Source organism: Phyllostomus hastatus, unplaced genomic scaffold (assembly GCF_019186645.2).
Source record: "Phyllostomus hastatus isolate PE091 unplaced genomic scaffold, TTU_PhHast_1.1 phas_contig_348, whole genome shotgun sequence".
NCBI lineage: Eukaryota > Metazoa > Chordata > Mammalia > Chiroptera > Phyllostomidae > Phyllostomus > Phyllostomus hastatus.
Window position 1 is genome coordinate 6,647,284 of NW_025333860.1, and position 23,341 is coordinate 6,670,624.

A 23,341-nucleotide genomic window follows, 5' to 3' on the forward strand; every position below is an offset into this window, starting at 1 on the left:
CTCTTCTCCTATGATGAACAGGAGCACTAAAAATACATAGTGTAATGAAAAACAACATTTATTGGATGTGTATAGACATAGCACCTGTTGTTTACACATGTCAGCACTGAAAATGGAAATGCATATGATGAGCCAGATATTAATCAAATTAGAATCAGCACCAGGTTTTACATGAATTACTTCCCAAACACTGGAGTAAATTATTCCATATTGCCACATTTCAAAAATTTGCATATATGCTAATATTTGAATCATGCATGTTTTAATAATTGATAAGAAAGCTACATTAAATAAATCACTATTTTAATAATTAGTTTAAATGAAGATTAGCAATCTGTATTTAAAAAACAAGAGGAATTTGAAGCCATATGATCTTAGAAGGAAACATTCTCAATTACTTTCAGAAACATTAATAGTTTTTAATTTAATTTAAATGGACTTGTAATTTACATGAACACAAAGTCATCCAAAGCCAATTTTCTGACTATATCAGGTAAACTTTTCCATTTTTATTTATATCTGGTGCAAAGCAGTAATCAAGGCAGTCCTCCTGGAAACTGGTTTTATTGCTGATGCTGTTTAAAAAAATAGAAATAAATATGATTTAATAAATTCATGTAATATATTTATTCTAATCAGAATTTACATTTAAAGAGATTCATTATAAACTATACAAAATTAAGTTTATATTGCTCAAGTGGACACAATTAAGAACTTAACTTTTTAATTATTTAACTGGGACATAGGAAAATAAAGAATAATCTTGCTACAATATTTTATGAATAAATTTGAGAACCAAAATTAATTCCCCGCCTAATTTTTAATTTCTAGCTCCTAAATATCCCCAAAGATACTTTGCTAACTAAATAAGGTAGGCACAGACTATAATGGAAATGTTAAAATAACTACAACTTTACCATAAAAAATTCAGACAAGAAATCGTAGGTTTTACTCCATCAGAAAAATAAACAAAGACAAAGACAATGAATAAAACAAAAGCATGAATTGGGTGCAGTTTTCTGACAACTAGGAAAGATTAAACAAAACATGTTTATTTTAATAAGCATTTTCACAGCTCAAACAACCTAAATTTAAAGGGATCAAAGGACGTGCTTACAAGTAAAAATGCAGACTCTAAATGATGACTAACTTGTAGAAACCTAAATAAGAAAATTGAAACTAGAATGAGGTGGATTCTGGCCAAGACGGAGGCTTAAGTAGATATGCTTTGCATCCTCCCACAACCAAAAGAAGGATAACAACCAATTTAAAAACAAAAAACAACCAGAGAATTGCCAGAAAATTGAACTGTATAGAAGTCTGACAACTGAGGAGTTAAAGAAACATTCGCCCAGACTACTAGGAGGGGTGGAGATGGGAAGCCAGGACAGTGAGGCAATGGCTGGCAGACTAGAATATCCCACATTTGGTGTGAATAAGCTGGAAAGAACACCTGGGGAGTGAGATAGACAGCACAACCCAGGGTTCCAGTGCGGGAAACTAAAGCCTTAAAAAAACGTCTGGCTGTAGAAACCTATGGGTGTTGTAGGCACGGGAGAAATTCTCAGTCTCACAGGAGAGTCCTTTGGAGGGGCCCACAGGATCCTAGAACATACACAAGCCTACTCACCTGGAATCAGCACCTGAAAGGGCACAATCCACATGTGGGAAGCAAGGGAAGAGACTGAAATCTGGGCAGGGGCCAAGCAAATGGCATTATTCACTCTCTGACCCCTCCATAACATAACAAAGTCACTTGCCCTGCCCTGGCAAACATGGCTCTGCCCCTTCCAACAAAACAGGTGCATCAAAGCAAAGAAATATGGCCCAAATGAAAAAAACAGATCAAAACTACAGAAGAAGAACTAAGCAACAAGGAGATAGACAACCTGTCAGGTGCACAGTTCAAAACAGTTAATCAGGATGCTCACAGAAATTATTGAGATCGGTCACAAAATAAAGGAAGAAGTGAAGGCTATACAAAGTGAAATAAAGAAAAATATACAGGGAACCAACAGTGAAGGGAAGGAAACAGGGACTCAAGTCAATGATTTGGAATGAAAGGAAGAAATAAACATTTAAATCAAAGCAGAATGAAGAAACAAGAATTCAAAAAAATGAGTAGAGGCTTAGGAACCTCTGGGACAACTTTAAATATTCCAACATCTGAATCATAGGGGTGCCAGAAGGATAAAAGGAAGACCAAGAAATTAAAGGCTTATTTGAACAGATAATGAAGGAAAACTTCCCCAGTCTGGCAAAGGGACTAGACATGCAAGTCCAGGGCACTCAGAGAGTCCCAAAGAAGTTGGATCCAAGGAGTAACACACCAAGACACATCATAATTAAATTACCCAAGATTAAAGATAAAGACAGAATCTTAGTATCAGCAAGAAAAAGGAGAGAGTTGCCTACAAAAGAATACCCATAAGACTATTCACTGATTTCTCAAAAGAAACATTGCAGGCAAAAAGAGGCTGGAAAAAAGTGTTCCAAATCATGAAAGGCAAGGACCCACATCCAAGATTGCTCTATCCAGCAAAGTTATCATTTAGAATGGAAAGGCAGACAAAGTGCTTCCTAGATAAGGTCAAGTTAAAGGAGTTCATCATTAACAACACCTTATTATATGAAATGTTAAAGGAACTTACCTAAGAAAAAAGATCAAAACTATGAACAGTAAAATGACAACAAACTCACAACTATCAACAACTGAACCTAAAAACAAAAATGAAAACACACCAAACAAACAACTAGAACAGGAACAGAAATACAGTAATGGAGATCACATGGAGGGGAGTGAGAGTGGGGAGAATGAGAGGAAAAGGTACAGGGAATAAGAAGCATAATTGGTAGGCACAAAATAGACAGGGGAAAGTTAAGAATAGTATAGGTAATGGAGAAGCCAAAGAACTTATATGTACGACCCATGGACATGAACTAAGGTGGTGGGAATACTGGAGGGGGATCAGTGCAGGGTGGAGGAGGATAGAGGGGAGGAAAAAATTGGACAACTGTAATAGCATAATAAAATATACAAAAAAATGGAAAATTGAAACTAAAGAAGTTAGAGGACCCATAAATTATGGCTCAAGGAGAGAAAAATTAGCCTGAAATTTCTACTACTGAATTTACTTAAATATACATATTTAAACATAGATATATTTATATGCATACTGATAAATTTTCCTCATCTTTTGCTAGATTATAAGACTTTAAATTTTAACAAGATGAAAGATAATTTTATGCAGTGTTAGAATCAGTATATATCTTAGACTCAACAGACAAAACTGACAATAATTGCTTAACATTGGCATCATCACCCTGCTCTGCCAAACTTTAATTCTCTAATTTCCTGGTAAACAAATAAAATAATTGTACCTGTCTGTCAGTAGAGTTCGTGGATAGTTCTATTCGTGGGAGAAAAACTGAATTTTGAAGGGTAGATCTCTGGCAGGTGTCACATCAGCCTCTGATCAACACATTCTATAGGCTAAGAGAAAGAACAAAGATACCGGCATGTGTTTAGTGACTGTGTGAAATTGGATATTCACATCTCCAATAAAGCCTGGGTGCTTCCATTTAATTATTAATTTTTTGGTTGTTGACTAATTGGAGATGTTGATTTGTTCATAAAAACAATGGGAAAGGACAGGCAAGCATCTCTACCTACATTACCCTGAGCCTAGAGACAGAAGAATGGCTTTAAATCTTATCTTTGAGGTCTTTATGACCTTCATTAGGTTAGTGTGACTAAGATCCATATTTCTTTTTTGTAAATGAAACCAATCACCTAAATTACTTCATGTGAGAAAAAACTCATTAGCCCCCATTAGACCCTTTGAAAGGAGTGGACCCCATACAATACCTTGATTTCAGATTTCTGGCCTCAGATCTTTGAAAGAATTCATTTTTGTTTTAAATCACCAAGTTTGCAGTGGTTTGTCAGGGCAGCCTTAGGAGACTGACAGTGTCGTCCATAAACATCTTGCTTTGGCACATTTTTCTGATGGAACATATGCTAGGCATACAGGGCACAAAAATAATTATGGTATAATTACTTCAAGAGCTCACTTTCTAGAAGGAAATGGACACCTGTTCAATTAACTCAGTGTGATAATGTTATCAGTATGAAAGGAGTACAGAAGAAGATGGGAATTTTGGCAAGGCTATTCAGGAAATGTCAAGTGGTATGATGAGAATGGACTATAAGCATGGAAAGGGACAGGAAATGACACTATAAAAGAACATAAAGATAAACTTTTAAAGACTTGATCATTATTTTAAAGATTTTAGGGCTTTGTCCTATAGGTTTGAGGTAGTTAATTTTAAGTGCCAACTCCAAAAGATAGACAGTTGTTACTTCAAGTTTGGTGTTTAAATGAACATTTGGCTCATTTTTTATATTCACCAAAAATGTATTAAGACCATATTATGTGCAGTGGTATGCTAAGGATTTCAAATTTAGTGGTTGGCAAGGTAGACACAAACCTTGCCTTATTGATCTTATAAACGAAAGGAGGAAAAGAACTTTGATTGGTTAGACATCAGCCTGTGTGGAGAGGGCATGCTTGCAGTACATTTATTCCCCATGCTTTAGGAAATGGGGAGCTAACCAGAGTAATGACCAGAATGTAACTGCATTTCATGTGAATTGCTCAGTAGTTGAGAAGAACGAACTAGTCTGGGAAAAGACCCAGGGCAAAGATATCTATAAAAGCTATGGTAACAATCTTAGAAGAAATTATAAGAATCATAATTAAGGAAGAAACAGTAAGAATGGAGGAGGATAGTCAGATTAAAACTACATTCCAGAAGCAAAATTGACAAAATCTTGTAATTAGTTGGGTACAGGAAGTGAAGTTGTAGTGGAAGCAAACCTCTGATCATCTTTAGTTTAGATTATTACAATCCATGTCAAATTTGATTGTACAATGCAACATAATTTCATTATCAGTAAGAAAGGAAAAGAACTCACTTTCTTTCATTGGTAATACATTACTAGCAATGACATAATACATTCTTATCCCTTAAAATTTTTAGCAACTGAATCAACTGAAAGATCTATTTTAGATTTACTTAAGTAGAAATTTTAAAAGTCACAGTTCACTCTTCTGAAAAGGAAAATGTAAGCAAAATCAATTGGTTGAAGTATTCCTAAAATATTTTCACATTCACAGTCTAGCTCTTACAAGTCATTTTTCTACTCAGAATTATCAAAATCCATTTTTTTCCATACAATATTATCCTCTGTTCCAACAAAATTTCTCCACCATTGTTTCTGAGATTTTCTTTGAAGTTGTAGGCTTTGATGCTGTCACTTTGTTGATCTCACAAGAACGTGTCAAAGGAAGGCTGTTAGACAACATCTAGAATTTATATGCTTTCAAGTGATTCTTAAAATTTTTCTTGATTAAAAGGTCATAGAAATTCCATTGTCCAACTATATCAAAAGGAATGATTAAGACATTCATGAATGCAACAGCAATGAAAATTATATTATAGCTGTATCCTGGGTCAACCCAATGAGAAATTATTTCATAATTTCATCAATTATGAGATATATCTTACTGTCAGAGATGTTAAAATGAGGGAAGAAAGTGCATTTTAAAACTGATGAAATACAATAAGGACTTAAGACAGGCAGTACAGGGATGCCTAAGATTCAATTTAAATTGTTTTGTTGTCATTTCACTAGAAACACAAATGTCATGCATAACTCTCAGAATATTATTGAGGAATGAGGGATAGTGGATATCTTGAACATATGCTTCCTTAAACTATGTGCCTTAATATTTTAGGAATATTCATTGGTAAATTTGTGAGTAATAAAGTGCGTATACATTTGGTTGAAATGTGTACTAAGGCTGTCTGTATTTCCCTCCTTGGGTACTTTCACAGGGACTTGGGTGTGTACTTTCTCTGTCAGCTCACAATTGGGCCAGGCAGCAGAAGACACAGAGACACCCCTGGCTGCTTCTATAAAGCACTGGATGTAAATCAAAGGGCAGACCTCAAAGATGCCTTCAACTGGCTCCACTTGTCACCAGGAGAATTTTTGTTTTACAAATACATTATACTGATCAGAGTCTGTGTATTAAAAATATTTTTTAGAAAAGATTATTTAGGTTAGTCTCCGTTTCCTGCCGTTTGAAGAATTTCAAGTGAATTTATCCAGGTTTAGAGGAAACCACTAGTAAAGTGAAAATTTAGTCTGTTCTCATTATCTATTACTTTTTAGTTAGATAAGCTAGGTTTTACAATTACCAGTTTCATTTTGAACTCATGTAATTCAACTATAGTTTGTTTGCTTTTCCTAGTAACAGTAAATAGATGAATAGCAGTGAACTCCAAGTTGGCACCTTGAAAACATAGTGAAACAGATTCTCTTTCAGAAAAAAAATGAATTAAACAATGGTGAACCTCATATGATTAGAAGGGAGGGAATATGATTAGATGTGCACCTTTTGGATATGACAAAACTATGTTCAAAGATCACCAACACCATAACTTCCTTTCTATGTGAATTTGGCATACAGGGTGAAGCAAATGTAGGTTTATAGTTATGAGTATGTAAAACACAGAGTTTAGATCAAAGATGGCAGAAGAGTAAATGGAAACTATACTAACCTCCTTTCAGGACCAATCTGGAATTACAACTGAATTGTAGAGAAATCTTCCTGAATAACCAACTGAACACTAGCTGGAGAGAAGCCTTATAACTAAGGACAGACAGAAGAAACCACTTTACCACAACAAGACTGTCACTTACCCTGGGGTATAGCAGAGGGAGGGCAGAGTACACTAGAGACACTTAAGGAGAGTCTGGGGATGGTGGCTCTGGGAAGAAAACTGAATGAACAGCCTCTAGGATCCCTATGATAAGTCATTCCCCATACTACAGGATCCATCTTCCTCAGGCAGAGCACTTCCCTCCAAGTGGCACCAGCCTGAGGAGAAGCAATAGACCCATGCTAAGGAATTACTCTGCCCCATTCTGTGGAGTTTAAGCAGGGCTGCTGATCACAGCTTGATTAGCTTAACAACTGATCAGTTTAACAGCTGCTTAGTTTAAGAGCTAAGGTGGAAAATACAAAGAAGCAGCAAAAATCAGAAGACAAAGAAACACACCCCAAATGAAAGAACCAGACAATTCTCCAGAAGAGGAACCATATGATATGGAGACAAGCAATTTATCTGATCGAGAGTTTAGAGTAATGATTATAAGGAAACTGAAGCATGTAAAAAAAACATAGAAACCATAAAAAGCCAGTCAGAAATGAAAAGTACAATATCTGAAATAAATTATACACTGGAAGGAAAAAATAGAGCGTTAGATGAAGCAGAGGGCAAATCAGTGTTTTTGAAGACAAGGCAGAAAAAAAAACACCTAGATGGAGCATCAAAAAGAAAAAAGAATTACAAAAAATGAGAGCTTAAGAAACAATTTGGACAACATGAAGTGCAACAACATCCACGTTATGGGACTACCAGAAGGAGAAGAGAGTGATCAAGGGATTGAGAACCTATCTGAAGGAATAATGTCCTAAAACTTCCCTAATCTATTGAAGGAAAAAGATACACAAGTCCAGGAAGCTCAGAGAGTGCCAAAGAAGTCGGACCCAAAGAGCCTACACTGAGAAACATCATAGTTAAATGACAAGGGCTAAAGACAAGGAGAGGATCCTAAAAGCCCCAAGAAAAAAGCAAGTAGTTACACAGAAGGGAGCACCAATTACACTGTCATCTGATTTCTCAAAAGAAACATTTCAGGCCAGAAGGGAATGGTGTGAAATTTTCAAGGTGATAAAAAGCAAGGACCTACAACAAAGGCTACTTTACCCAATAAAGCTATCAATTAATTCAAAGGAGGAATAAGGAAATTCCCAGACAAGAAAAAGCTAAAGGAGTTTAACACCAAACCAGCAATGCAACAAATGTTAAAGGGCTTGCTAGAAGAAGAAAAAGAAAAAAGAAGAAAGAAGAAGAAGAAGAAGAAGAAAAGAAAAACAGACTAATAATAAAATGCCACTACATATGTATCTATCAATAATCACCTTAAATGTAAATAGCTTAAGTGCTTCAACCAAAAGACAGAGGGTAGCTGAATGGATAAGAAAACAAGACCCAAGTATATGCTGCCTCCAAGAGACCCAACTCAGATCTAAAGGTACACACAGACTAAAAGTAAAGGGATGGAAAAAGATATTTCATGCAAATGGAAAAGAAAAAAAAAGCTGGGCTAGCAATACTTATGTCTGACAAAATAGACTTTAAAACCAAAGCTATCATAATTGACAAAGAAGGACACTACATAATGATAAAGGAATCAATCCAACAAGAGGATATACTGTAGTAAACATTTACTACACACCCAAAATAGGAGCACCTAAATAGGTAAAGCAAATCTTGATAGACATAAATGGAGAGATTAACAGAAATACAGTCATAGTTGGGGATTTTAACTCCCCATTGACTTCAATGGATAGATCTTCCAGGCATAAAATCAACAAGGAGACAGCAGCCTTGAAGGACACACTATATCAAATGGTTTTAATTGATATCTTCAGGCATTATACCCCAAAGCAGCAGAATATAAATACTTTTCAAGGGCACAAGAAAAGTTTTCTAGGATAGACCACTTGTTAGGACACAAGTCTCAATAAATTTAAGAAGATTGAAATTATATCAAGCATCTTCTCTGATCAGAATGCTATGAAGCTAGAAATCAATCACAAGAACACTGAAAAACATGCAAGGACATGGAAGCTAAATAACATGTTATGAAACCATGACTGGGTTACCAAGAAGATCAAGAAAGAAATCAAAAGATACCTTGAAACAAATGAAAATGAGCACACAATAGTCCAAAATCTCTGGGACACTGGGAAAGCAATCTTAAGAGGGAAATTCCCAGCATTACAGGGCTATCTCAAAAAACAAACAAACAAACAAAAAAAAAAACAAGAAAAATCTCAAATGAACATCTAACTTCACACTTAAAGGAACCTGTAAAGAACAACAAAGCCCAGAGTGAGTAGAAGGAAGGAAATAATAAAGATCAGAACAGAAACAAATGAAAAACAGCCTAAAAAAAGATACAAAAGATCAATGAATCCAAGAGCTGGTTCTATATAAATAGATAAACAACATCGACAAACCTTTAACCAGATTCATCAAGAAAAAAAGAAAGGACTCAAATAAATAAAATCAGAAATAAAAGAGGAGAAATAACAACTGACACCAAATAAACACAAAGGATTGTAGGAAACTACTGTGAACAACTAACTATATGCCAGCAAACTGGACAATCTGGATGAAATGGATATATTCCTAGAAACATACAATCTTCCAAAACTAAATCAGGAAGAATCAGAGAATCCGAATAGACAGATTACACCTAATGAAACTGAAGCAGTAATCACAAAACTCCCAACAAACAAAAGCACTGGACCGGATGTCTTCACAAGTGAATTTTACTAAACATCCTGAGAAGAACTAACCCCTTTCCTTCTCAAACTATTTGATAAAATTCAACAGGAGGAAAGGCTCCCAAACTCGTTTTACAAGGCCAGCATTACCCTAATTTCAAAACCAGATAAAGACACTACAAGGGAAGAAAATTATAGGATAATATTTTTGATGAACATAGATGCTAGAATCCTCAGCAAAATATTAGCAAACCAAATAGAGCAATGCATTGAAAAGATCATACACCATAGTCAAGTGGGATTTATTCTGGGAATGCAAGGTTGGCACAACATTTGCAAATCAATAAATGTGATTCACCATATAAACAAAATGAAGGATAAAAACTACATGATCATATCAATAGATGCAGAAAAGACATTTGATAAAATACAGCATCCAATTTTGATAAAAACTCTCAGCACAATGGAAACAAAACCTAAACATAACAAAACAAAGAGGAAACATACATAAACATAATAAAGACCATATATGACAAACCTGTGGCCAGCATCATAGTCAATAGGCAAAAACTGCAAGCATTTCTCTTAAGATCAGGAACAAGACAGGGATGTCTGCTTTCATTTCTCTTATTCAACATAGTACTGGAAGTCCTAGCCATAGCAATCACACACACAAAAATAAAAGGCATCCAGACTAGAAAGGAAGAAGTAAAACTGCTATTATTGCAGATGACATGATACTGTACATGGAAAACCACAAAGATTCCACCAAGAAACTTCTAGAACTAATAAATGAATTCAACAAAGTAGCAGGATACAAAATTAATATCCAGAAATCAGTTTCATTTTTATATAACACTACTAGAATGAACTAATAGAATGGGAAATTAAGAAAATAATCCCATTCATGATTGCTTCAAAAAGACAAAAATGATTTCAGAAGTGCTTTTTGAGGTAGTGTGTGGGTTACTGTGGTCTTTTGTCAGCTTCCACCATGGCATACCATGGCCAGGGCAAACAAATGCAGAAGGTGATGGTACAGCCCATCAACCTTATCTTCAGATACTTGCAAAACAGATCTTGGATTCAGGTGTAGCTTTATAAGCAAGTGAATATGCAGATAGAGGGCTGTATCATTGGTTTGATGCATACACGAACCTTGTATTAGATGATGCAGAAGAGACTCATTCTAAAACAAAGTCAAGACAAAACAACTTGGTCAGATCATGCTAAAAGGAGATAATATTACTCTCCTCTAAAGTGTCTCCAACTAGAAATGACTAATGAAGTGAGAAATTGTTGAGAAGCAATAGTTTGTGTTTTTAGGTGTTCTTTGTTGCAGGTAGTCCCTGAACATTTACTCATATTGTTTTGATTACCCTTTTGTTATTACTAGATGACAATAAATGCTATGTGATTGTTTCTATTAAAACAAAAGACTAAAATACCTAGGAATAAACCTAACCAAGGATGTAAAAGAGCTGTACTTGGAAAATTATAAGACACTGAAGAAAGAAATTGAAGAAGATACAAATAAGTGCACACACTGTGTCATGGATAGGAATGTTAACATCATTTATATGTCCATACTATAGATTCAACACAATTGCTATCAAGATTCAACACAATTGCTCTATAGATGCAACACAATTGCTATCAACACAATTGCTATACATTATTCCAATAATGTATTTCACAGAACTAGAGAAAAGTATTTTAAAAAATTACATGGAGACTCAAAAGGCCCCACACAGCAACAGCAATCCTGAGAAAGAAGAATAAAGTAGGAAAAATCATGCTAGATAATATCAAACTGTACTATAAGGCCATAGTAATCAAAACAGAATGGTACTGGCATAAAAACAGACACATAGATCAGTGGAACAGAATGGAGAACCCAGAAATAAAACCACAGCTTTTTAGTCAGTTAATATTTGACAGAGGAAGGAAGCATACACAATGGGTTAAAGATAGTTTATTCAATAAATGGTGTTGGGGAAAATGGACAGATATATGCAGCAAAATCAAAGTAGACCACTTTCTTACACTACTCACAAGTATTCAAAATGGATCAAAGACTTAAATATAGACCTGAAGCCATAAAAATCCGAAAAGAAAACATAGGCAGCAAAATCTTGGAATATTGCTCATAGCAATATTTTATTGGATATATGTTCCCAGGCAAGGGAAACAAAAGAAAAAAAATAAGCAAATGAGACTACATCAAACTAAAAAGTTTTTCACAGCAAAAGAAATCATCAGCAAAATAAAAAGAAAACCCGAAGAATGGGGGAATATATTTGCTGATACATCTGATAAGGGGCTAATATTCAAAATTTATAAAGAATTTACAAAACCCAACACCTAAAAAACAAACAACCAAATTAAAAAATGGGCAAAGGACTTGCATAGACATCCCTCTAAAGAGGGCATACAGATGGTCAATAGAAAAATGAGAATATGCTCAATGTCACTAATCATTGATAAATGCAAGTTAAAACCACAGTGAGATATCACTTCACACCTGTCAGAATGGCTAGCATCAGCAAATCAACAAACAAGTGCTGGTGAGGATGTGGAAAAAGGTGAACTATTTCGCACTGTTGGTAGTAATGCAGACTGTTGCAGCCACTGTGGAAAGCAGCATGGAGATACCTCAAAAAAATAAAAATGAACCTGCCTTTTGACCCAGTAATCCCACTTCTGGGAATATATCCAAAGAACTAAACTGAACTAAACTGAAAGAACATAAGCACTTCCATGTTCGCTACAGTATTATTTACAATCGTCAAAATATGGAAGCAGCCCAAGAGTCCATCAATAGATGAGAGGATAAATAACTATGGGTAGTTACACAATGGATTACTACAAAAAGAAGATAATTTTTCCCTTTACAACAATATGGATGAAACTGGAGAACATTACACTAAGTGAAATAAGCCAGTCAAAAGAAGGCAAATACCATAAGATTTCACTCATGTGGAATCTAATGAAGAAACTGAACTCACACTGAGAACAGAGACAGACTCATAGATGGAGAACAGATGACAGCAGCAGGGGCGAAGTTAGGGGGTAGTGGGATTGAGCAGAAAGAAAAAGGATTCATGGACATGGACGAAACAGTGTGGCGATTGGTGCAGAAAGGAGGATATAAGAGGACTAAATGGTAATAGAAAAAAATACAATAAAGATTACATTAAAAAACTAAAAGTTCATTTGTGTGTTATTATTTATTAATTATTATATTATTTTCCTTATGAACATTTGTAAACCTACTTTAGCCCCACTGTGAATTTAATCTCCTTGAGCTTTACAAGCAAATGAATAGGTCAATGTGTTGTATATAATGATTAAATATAATGTACAATATAAAGTTCCTTGCACATAGTAGACACTCTGTAAGTAGTAGCTATCATTTTTACCACTGTTACCATAGTTCTGCACGGCATAGATGAAGCAGTTACAGGAATTCCTTAATCAACACATGGAATCTTCACCTTTGGAGTCTGGAAGGGCAAGCCAGCTTTGTCAAGGTCTGAGCGCTTTGTTATTAGAGCAAACCGTACAGAACAGTCATTCTTACAAGGCAAAAAGGGTGAAGTAGCAACAGTTTCATATGGTCACCTACTATTATAGCACTTGTTCAATGTATCAGCTCATTACATTCCATTTTGGTTTTTTTTACTGCTTTTTAAAATTGTCAATAAAATGCCATCATTGCTGAGATAACAAGTCAATTTGGATATTATCTTTTTCATGTTTTGTTTTTCAGGTGGTATTTTGTTTATTTTTTGACTATTAAATAACTTGTGTCATTGCTATAGCAGGTTATAAAACTTAGAAAACATGTCAAGGAAAAGCACAAGAAATAACAATTGACAAGTGGTATGTAACGCGTTTTCATGTCTATTTACATCACTGGATCAGGCTTTCTGTGTATTTATGGTGCCACTGGGAACAGTGGGAAGGTGGTCCCTGTGTCTGGAAACCTACCCTTTGCCATGTTTGGAATATGTCTGAGTTCATTAAGATGACTTAGGAACAGACTGTGTGGTAGAACAGAGGTGCTAAGTAGGACTGAAAGTTGCTCCAAGACAAAGTGTGACACTTGACAATTATCTCATCCATGTGCTGTATGTTCTCCCACCTTATTCTATGGTATTTTTAGCTGAAAACCATAAGTCAAGATGTGCAAAGGTCAAAGTGTACAAAGGTCAATGTGTGCAACATGTTTGCTTATTATTCTGGACAATTGTTAGGAGTCCTAATCCTACTTACTAAAATCACACTGATATTTTTCAGAGCTACATGTCACTCACTGATAAAAAGTAATTTGATTTTGGGTACCATTAGATCTGTACTTCTGACAGTAACTCCTTTCTTTGAGAAGAGTTTTATATATTTTCATGGGAAGAAGGAGTAAAGTGCAAGTGATTGAAAAGCATGCATTGCATACAGAATTTCACTTCCATTTGATCCCAGAAGTGCCAGAAATGGGAACAAATTAAGTGTTGCAGCTGGACTTCAAGTTTTTCCAACTAAGGTGTGTCTTAACTCCAGTTTAGGTAAATTAAACAAAGGCAGTATAAAGGAAGGCTTCACACTTTTGAACTCTCCCCTCTCCAGAATTCAATCATTAATAAACGGTCACTTTTAATTCCACGTTTGCCCAGGCTACAGCACAACTGATTCTTACTTGGGAAGTCTTTGAGGGTAAGCAATGAGCTCATATGCATTTTTTAAAGAAAGAGAGATTTAAATGGATTCATGCATGTATGTGTGTTAGGGAATAACTGACTAAGAACAAAATTTTTAATCTTTAAAACGGAGTGTATTTCACAGAGGGGGTGGAAAAGCTGGTGGGAAGTAAATAGAAATGTGAATACATTTAGAAAATTGAAGTTCAGAACACAATTCAACATTTTTGTGACAAAAGTGCTTAATTTTTGAATGTTTACTTCTTCAAATGAAAGTTACCTTTTTTCTCTTTTAATAAAATCTGTTTATCTTGTTCTATAGCAGTAAAAGTCTCAGAAGGAAAAATTTTCTCCAGAATGTTTTGTTCTGGAAAACAAGGTCACTTAAACATTTGACAATCTGCTTAAGACTTAAAACATTTGTAGCCTATACACAGATAAAAGGACTTGCAAACTTTTGATAGTTCTGCCATTTCAGCTGTGAAGAGGAAAATACTTGTCTAATTATTTTTTAAATAAATGCAGGTGTTATTTAGCCACTGGGTAGAATAAACTGAATGCACCCCTATATTCCATGAACCTCCACCCCCATCCCCTACCCCTGACTGTGTACAGATAAACAATCTAACATTTCTCAAAATGTGTTCGGCGACACACTGGACCTTTATACTGTGATGTGAAACAAAAAAAGGGTTAGGTGCTAAGTGAGTTTGGGTGGATTGTGCATAATATTCCCTTTCTCAGGAATTCCCTTTCATATTACTAAATGCTCCAAGAAGCAGTGCACTGAAAAAACAAACAAAATCATTTTGTTTATTTAATATGTCTTCCAAATGTCTTTGGCCATAAAATAGTTTTTAAAAAAGACATAGTCTGTCTTCACAACACCTTCTACTTTCCTTCCTCATGACAATGTTCCTCTGCTGATGGGGTGAAACAGAAGGGAAATACCAGTACCCACTCAACAGACCATCTTAGCAAATGGCTATGACTTCTATTCTAGCCTGTTTCCATCATCTTCATGCACAGCAAGTGGTGGCTCTCACCCCCTGTTGAGAGACTCACACTTCCAGCAGAGTGTGTGGCCTGTGTGAGGCTCGGCTACGTCTCTGTGCTGCCTGGTAGCTGGCAACATCATACTGTACTTCTCTGAAGCATGTGCTTCTCCGTGCTACGTTGTGACAGTCTCCTGCAAGGCTAAAACCCGGATCTTGTCTACATACTGATGCCAGCTCTTGAGTTTCTGTCTTCTATGGAAATTGGCAAAGGGGAAGTCCTGGCCCGTTTCACCAGGTTCTTCTGAATGCCACCTTTCTGGATGCCTTTGGAAAGGTGGCTGGCCTCACTAGCCAGCTTTCCTTAAAATTAGACTATGGACTAATTTCAAGGAAATTAGTGGGCTCTTAGCAGTGGACCCCAGGCCAATCTCACCATTCATCACCTAACAACTCCTTGTTTCATGAATAACAGAAATAACCACTGCTGCCTAGAGTTGGGTGGCTCAGTTGTTTGGAGTGTCTGCCTGCACTCCAAAACATTGGGTGTTCCACCCCCGGTCAGGGCATATATCTAGCTTGTGGCTTTAGTTCCCAGGCAAGAGGTGACCGATAGATGTTTCTCTTTCATATCTATGTTTCTCTCTCTCTCTCTTTCTCTGTTTCTCTCTCTCTTTCTCTGTCATCAGTAAACATATCCTAGGGTAAGGATTAAGAGAAAAGAAGAAAGAAACAACCACTGTTTACAGTTTATAAAACATCTCACAGAATTGTTTAATTTAGGAATCCCCATTTGTACCCTAAGACACACTTTAGGAATTATTACATTGTCTTTTTAGGAATGGTAGAGTAGACTGTAAGTAACAGTTACTGCATGCCAGCCCACAAACTCAGAAGTCCAAGAAATAAAGTTTCTGTCTCTAAGCTCTGTCTCACTGGGCTGCATTTGAAAATCCTAGCATTGGCCTCATCAGTGCTTTCTCCAAGGGCCATGTTATGTCCCAGGGAGGTGATGTGGCAACAAAACAGAGCAGAGGGATGCAAGGGTTACTGCTAAGATGCTCATTGATCCAGCCAGCCAGGCTGGATATCACTCTCTACCTCCATTTCAAGAATGTGGGACTTGAGTCTTTTCCCCATATAGGGTTATGAGGATTGTAATTTCCACTTTAATACTCCTGGCTGGCTATGTGGTGACAGTTCCCTGTGTGGGTAGGGGAGCCTCATTATAGGATAGAAATCTTACCTCCTTTGTTTGTGGGTCACTACATGTTCCCTCAACAGGGTTTCAGTCCAGCCCACGAGGAAGCTCAGGTAGAAGTTCAGATGGATTGTTCCTTGTTTGGCATAAGCCTCCAGTAGGCCTCACTTAATTGATGGGAGAGTGAAACAGGGAGTGAATGAGAGAACCAGAGGGCAGTCCTCCAACCTGACGCCACCTATGGCCTTGTCCTCCTCATAGGTCAGTCATGTGATACAAGAAAACAAACAGATTCAGCTGAGCCTGACTCTAGTGGGGCTACAGGACCTCCGCTCTCTGGTCCTGTTCTGGTTTCTTCAGATCCCCACAACCACTTGTATCCGCAGATCAGAAACTGCAGCAATTGGAGTCCCCCAGCTAACATTCCTAAGGCTGCTATATACCTTAGATGAAAAGACCAGCTCTGAAGTCTTTTGAAGAAAGACAGTGTCTCCAATTTTGCCCCAAGCCATTACATAGGAATTGAACTTAGTGTTTTTCCATTTGGGATGCACATGGGTGACTTTGCCTTGGACCAGCTTTGGAAGGTCTTTGGAAGCTCCAGCAAGCTTCCCATAAAGCCAGAAAAACTCCAGTCAGGAGTTATACCTAGATAAGAGCCCATGTAAGTGTTAGAGCCTGAGCTGCTGCCTCTGGAATCATCCACGTCTTTTTTTTTTTTTTAATCAGAGTAGAAAATAAAGCTTTCAAAATCACCTTGTATCCATTCCTTTTACAGCATTTTCTTAGGAATCTGAGAATTTAATTTTGACATCCAATGGATAAGGATGCATTTCTCTTTCTTTCTTTTCTGTGCCTATCATCCTGCTTGTGCCAAGTTATAGAGCATTTTGTAGTGCTCTGGCCAGTCTCGCGGCAGTCCCTGGTGTTTCTGAGAGCAGCAATGATGTTGAGATCTTATAAGGAGGTGGCAAACAGTGCAAGCTCCACAGTTGGATTGCTTAAATTTAAATCCTGACTCTGCCAGGTATTAAAAATGTGCCCTTCTAGAAGATAATTAACCTCCCTACTTACTTTCTTTATTATAAGCTTCATTTTCTTTATCTAAAGGGGCTCTACCCACCACATAGGGCCAATAAGGAAAATAAGACACTGAGAATTTAACAGAGTAAATGATGCATTTTTAATAATATAAAAACCAATATGTAGGAATAATCTAATGATATGCAAAACCTCTAGACACATGAAATTATAAATCACTGTTGAGAAAAATGAAACAATACCTAAATAAATGAAGTGATCACCATGTTCATGAATTATACTGAAAATTAGTCTGTGGGGTAAATGCAATTCTAATCCAAGTGACAGTACATTTTGTTTTTTGTGAATGTACACAAGATAGCCCTAAAATTCACATACAAATGTAAAGGACTAAGGATAACAAGACAATCTTTAAGGAAAACAAAAAAATAAATAAATAAGAGAACTTTATGGTATTGTTACAGAATAGAATAATGGACCAGTGGAACAGAATGGAGAACCCAGAAACAGACTCACATATAATGACAAAGGAAGCCTCAAAAACAATGAGAGTAGAGTAGTCTACTAAATAAGTTGTTCTGGATTCATTAAATACTAATTTGAAAAAAATGAAATTATATCTACCTCAAACCATACACAAAGATCAAGGAACTGAAAATTATGAAAAGTAAAGTAATAAAATTTTTAGAAGATTATAAAGGAGCTTCTCTTCATAACATGAAAAAATTCTTAAATAAAACACAAAAATAATAACCATAAAAAATGATTATCAAACCACACTAAAATCAAGCACTTCTCCTCTTCAAAAGATACCATTAAGAAAAGAATATGATAGATCATAAAGGAGAAAATATTTGCAACATCTTTAAGTGGTCAAGAGCCACTTGTATCCAGAGTATACAGGAACTACTGTGAATCAATAAGCAAATGACAGGCAATACAATAGACAAATGGGTAACAGATTTGACACTTTACCTGCCCCTCTAATGGCATTTATATAATTATTTGATAAGGTCCTTAAAATCTAGTCTTCAAGAAAATACATATTAAAACCTCAATGACATAAAACCTACCTTGTTATCGTGTATAATCCTTTTTATACATTTCTAGAATCTATTTGCTATCATGGTAAGGATTTTCATGTCTATATTCATGAGCAATATTGGTCTATAGTTTTTTTATTGTCTTTCTACTTTTCATATCCTGGTACCACTTCTTATTAAATGAATTGGGAATTGTTTCCTTCCCTTTTTATTTTCTGGAAAATATTGTTTAGAATTTGTGTTAATTCTTTAAGAGTTGGGTAGAATTCTTCAGTAAAACTAGATGGGACTGGGCCTTTTAATTTCATAGTTTTAAATTATTAATTCAATTTTCTTAATAGTTATAAGCATGTTCAAATTGTCTATTTCACATTATCATAGGGGAGTTGTGGTAGTTTGTGTTTTTCAAAGAAGTGCTTCATTTCATTTAAGTTGTCAAATTTATATGTATGTAGTTGTTCATAGCAATCCTTTATTATCCTTTTAGTGTCTGCAGGTTACATAACCTTTTATCCTTTTAGTGTCTGCAGGCTACATAGTGATATCCTATTTCATTCTGGTAATTTGTGTCTTCTCTCTTTTGTATCTTACTAGAGATTGTCACTTTATCTTTTCAAAGAACCAGGTCTTTGTTTCATTAACTTACTCTGTTTTTCTCTTTTCAATTTTATTGATTTCTGTTCTTATCTTTATTATTTCCTTCTTTTTGATTACTTCAGGTTTACTTTGCTCTTCTTTTTCTGGGTCTTTGAGATGGGATCTCTAGAATTCTTTCAACCTGGCTGTATGTTTGAAAACTTTCATAATAAAATGCTGCAGGGGGCAGGAGGAGGTTCAACTCAAGGATAGGCCCTTTAAATATTTCTTTCCTGACCTTCACACCCATCTGCACTCTAGTGTAAGTGCTACTAGTACCCTTTGAGTTCTTGAGATGCCTTACATGTATTTTCAATCATTATGCTTTAGTTATAGGTTTGTACTTTTCTCCTCCATTAACCTTCAAGCTCCTTGAGCAGGGAGATTATGCAATTTTCCCTTGTATCCTAAACACTGTTCTGGGTACTTCCTCAACTTGATAAAGAGCATCTACAAATACCCTACAGAAAATATTATACTTAGCAGGACAAGACTGAAAGAATGAAAGCTTTCCCTCTAAGACTGAGAACAAGGAAAGAATGTACGCCCTCACCACTTTTATCCAAAATAATACTAGAAGTTTTAACCCATGTAGTAAGTCAATATAAAAGAGACAAAAAGCACACAGATTTAAAAGGGAGATATAAAAGTTTCTTTTTTGTAAATGACATGATTGTTTTCACAGGAAAATTCCAAGAAATCTACAAAAACATTCCTGGAACTAATGTGAGTTCATCAACAGTTGCAGGATTACAAAATAATCATACAAATCACACTTTTCTTTCCATACACTAGCAATGGACATTTAGACCATAAATTAAAAACACCAGACCATTTATAATCACTAGAAAAATTAAATATTTAAAAGTAAATATTTTTTAGCCCTGACCAGTGTGGCTCAGTTGGTTGGAGCATTGTCCTGTAGACCAAAAGTTCAAAGGTTCTTTTTCCAGTCTGGGCATATACCTAGGTTTCAGGTTCAATCCCTAATTGGGCATTGACAACAAGAAGGCAACTGATTGATCTTTCTCTCTCTCTCTCTCTCTCTCTCTCTTTCTTCTTTCTTTCTAAAAGCAATGAAAAGGTGCCCTGGGATGAGGATAATATACATATATAGAGGGTTTATATACAAAAAACAATACAAGCTGAGAAAATAAATCAAAGACAATCTAAATAAGTGAAGAGATATAGTATTTTCATGGATCAGGAGATTCAACATAGTAAAGATGTTAATTCTCTCCAAATTTATATACAGGTTTAACACAGTTTCTATAAAAACTCACAAAATATAGTGGTCCTTGTTATTGAATTTGTTGGGGTGACACTGGTTAACAATTATACAGGTTTCAGGTGCACAATTCTACAACACATCATCTGTACAGTGTATTGTGTGTTCACCATCCCAAGTAAAGTCTCTGCCCATCACTATTTATACCCCCTATTCCCTCCTCCACCTCTCCAACCCCCAACAATATTTTTATAAATATAGACAAAATTATTTTTTAAATATATATGAAAAGACAATTGACTAGAGCTGAAACAATGAAAAAACTAAGAACATAGTAGGAAGAATTAGTTTATCTAGTTTCAAGATTTATATAAATATGTTTCAATATAAATATATTATATATGGTTTTAATAATTGAAACTGTGTGCTGCTAGCAGAGATAGACATATAGATTAATGGAATAGAGTGGGAAATCCAGAAATAGACCTGCACTAATTTGTCTAACTCACTTTTGATAAAAGTGAAAAAACAATTTAATGGAGAAAGATGAACTTAGATGTAAACTATAAAATTATAAAACACACAAATATAAGAGGAAACCTTTGGTTTCAAGGTCTAGGCAAAGAGTTCTTCAATTTGACTCCAAATGTACAATTTGTAGAGGAAAAATTGACACATCAGACTCCATCATAATTAAACTTGTTTTTTTAGATAAGATCCTCTTAAAGGATAAAAAGACAAGCTACACCTGGGGGAAAGATGTGCAAATCACACATCTGACAAAGGACTAGTATCTAGAATACATAAAGAACTCTCAAAACTGAACCCCACCCCCCCCCCACAAAAAAAAACAACCCAAACAATGTAATTAGAAAGTGGGCAAAAGACTTAAGGAGATACTTCACATAAGAGGATAAACAGATGGCAAACAAGCACACACACACAAAAAATGTGCTTTACAGATATGAAAATTAAAGCCATGATAATAAATAGTGACAAGAAATGCTGTCAAGGCACTGAAGGAACTGTATCACTCATACATTATTGTTGGAAATGAAAACTGGTATAACTACTCTAGAAAAAAATTTGTTGATTTCTTTAAAAACAAAACATTCAACTACCATACAAGTCAACAGTTGCACTCCTGGGCCTTTATTCTGGAGAAATATGAACTTATATTCACATAAAAAACTTATGCTTAAATATTCATAATAGTTTTATTTGTAAGAGCCAAAAAGTGGAAACTCAGATGTCCTTCAGCAGGTGAATTGGTTAAACAAATTGTGGAGCATCTGTGCTGTGAACTAGTATTGGTCCAAAAAAAAAAGGAACAAACTTGATAAATATATCAATCTGATTAATCTTCAGTTAATTAAGCTGGGTAAAAAAGCCAATCCCAAAAGATAATATACTATGTGATTCCATTTATATAACATTCTTGAAATGACAAATTGTAATAATGGAGAACAGGGTTTAAGTGGCTAAGGAAGTGGGGTAGGAAGGAATTAGACATAGCTATAAAAGGGCAAAATGAGTAGAAAGGGGAATTCCCTTATAGTGATGGGTCTGTTCTTTATCCTGACTGTTACCGTTGGGGGAAATTAAGCAAAGGGTACAGGTGATCACTCTGTATGGTTTCTTACAAATGCATGTAAATCTACAATTATCTCAAAAGAAAAAGTTTACTTAAAAACATGAGAGAATAGTACATAACACTAGAGTGACTAAAACTAAAAAGACTGAAAATATCAAGTGTCTCTAAGGATGGAAAATATTGAAAACACCGCAGGTAGGATGGTGACTTGGTGCAGTCACTGTGGGAAACTGCTTGGCATTATCTACTGAAGTTGAGCACATGTGTATCATAAGAGCAGCATTTTCACTTCCAGACATATATCCAACAGAAATGTTTAGAAATGTGTTTCAAAGGAAAACATTTTCCTTAATTGTCTCAAGCTGGAAATAGTCTAAAATGCTAATTGATGGTAGGATGAATAAATTATAGTTTAATTTATACAAGGAAATATTACACCATATATGAAAATTAACAAAATAAAGCTACATGCAAAAGGATTAATTAATTTCACAAAAATAATGTTGACTGAAAAATAAAATATATAAAACAATATGTAGTATTGATTGCATTTATATAAATCCAAAAGATTGGCAGAACTAACTCATGATGTTAGAAGTTTAGATAGCTGTTGCCTTTGGGAAAGAGGGGATTAGGAGTGGCATAAGGGAGACTCCTAGGATTCTTGACTGGGCTGCATTTACTTTGTCATCATTCATTAGGCTAAACACTATGAGTTGATATGACCAGTAAGTGCACTTTTCTGTATGCATATTGTACTATTGAAGAGGTGCTTTTTAAAAATGATAAAACCTTCAGAAACTGACAAATGCATTCTCTATGATGAAGACTTTAAGACACCTCTACCAACAGATCAAATGGAAAAAATGTTGAGGATATAGAAAATTTGGATAACATAATTAAAAACTGTCTGCAATCGAGCACCAAGAAATGTTTATAAAATTTAACCAGGTCTAATTTATTTATATTCTAAATCATTTCCCCTCTCTGGAACTCAGGATTTTAGTTTACAAAACCCAAGCATATGCATTTATTTCTTTTTTCTATCTTGTGGCTTATTCCCTGAATCAATGAATTCAAAGTCAGTTGCTTGAATTATGGGACAGAAAATGAGAACTCCAGATAGAAAACTATTATAAACTAATATCTCAAAATATTCACTAAGCACCTATATTGTACCAAGCACTGTGTTAGCTTGTAGGGACACTAGATTTCTGGCTTTGTTAAATTCACAGTCCGGTAGAGTAGACTGACATATAAAACAACAATATCCATTGGTTTGATGGAGTTGGCTAATATAGGCTCATGAAAGCCAATGGTTAAACATTTGGGGATTTTTGCCAGCCATTTGTTAAAGCATTGGTAGTTTCGAATTGGCCATGGTGGGAGTGTTTATACCATAGAAACTGACAAAGGCTACAATCAGGGCTCCTCCACACCCTCAGGGGAGCTTGTTTACTAGCACATTACTGAGT

The 23,341-nt window shown here is 35.4% G+C and overlaps 1 long non-coding RNA gene and 1 pseudogene across 1 annotated transcript; one reads left to right on the top strand and one right to left on the bottom strand.

The window, feature by feature from the left end:
- Nucleotides 1-465: 465 nt before the first annotated feature.
- On the bottom strand, nucleotides 466-3,969 carry LOC123820381. The gene is made up of 3 exons (XR_006785973.1): nucleotides 3,869-3,969; nucleotides 3,382-3,493; nucleotides 466-575 (listed from the first exon to the last, which is right to left on the bottom strand). It is a non-coding gene; the product is annotated as an uncharacterized LOC123820381 (long non-coding RNA).
- Nucleotides 3,970-10,425: 6,456 nt separating this feature from the next.
- Nucleotides 10,426-10,705, top strand: LOC123820506 (annotated as a pseudogene).
- The last annotated feature ends 12,636 nt before the right edge of the window (nucleotides 10,706-23,341 follow it).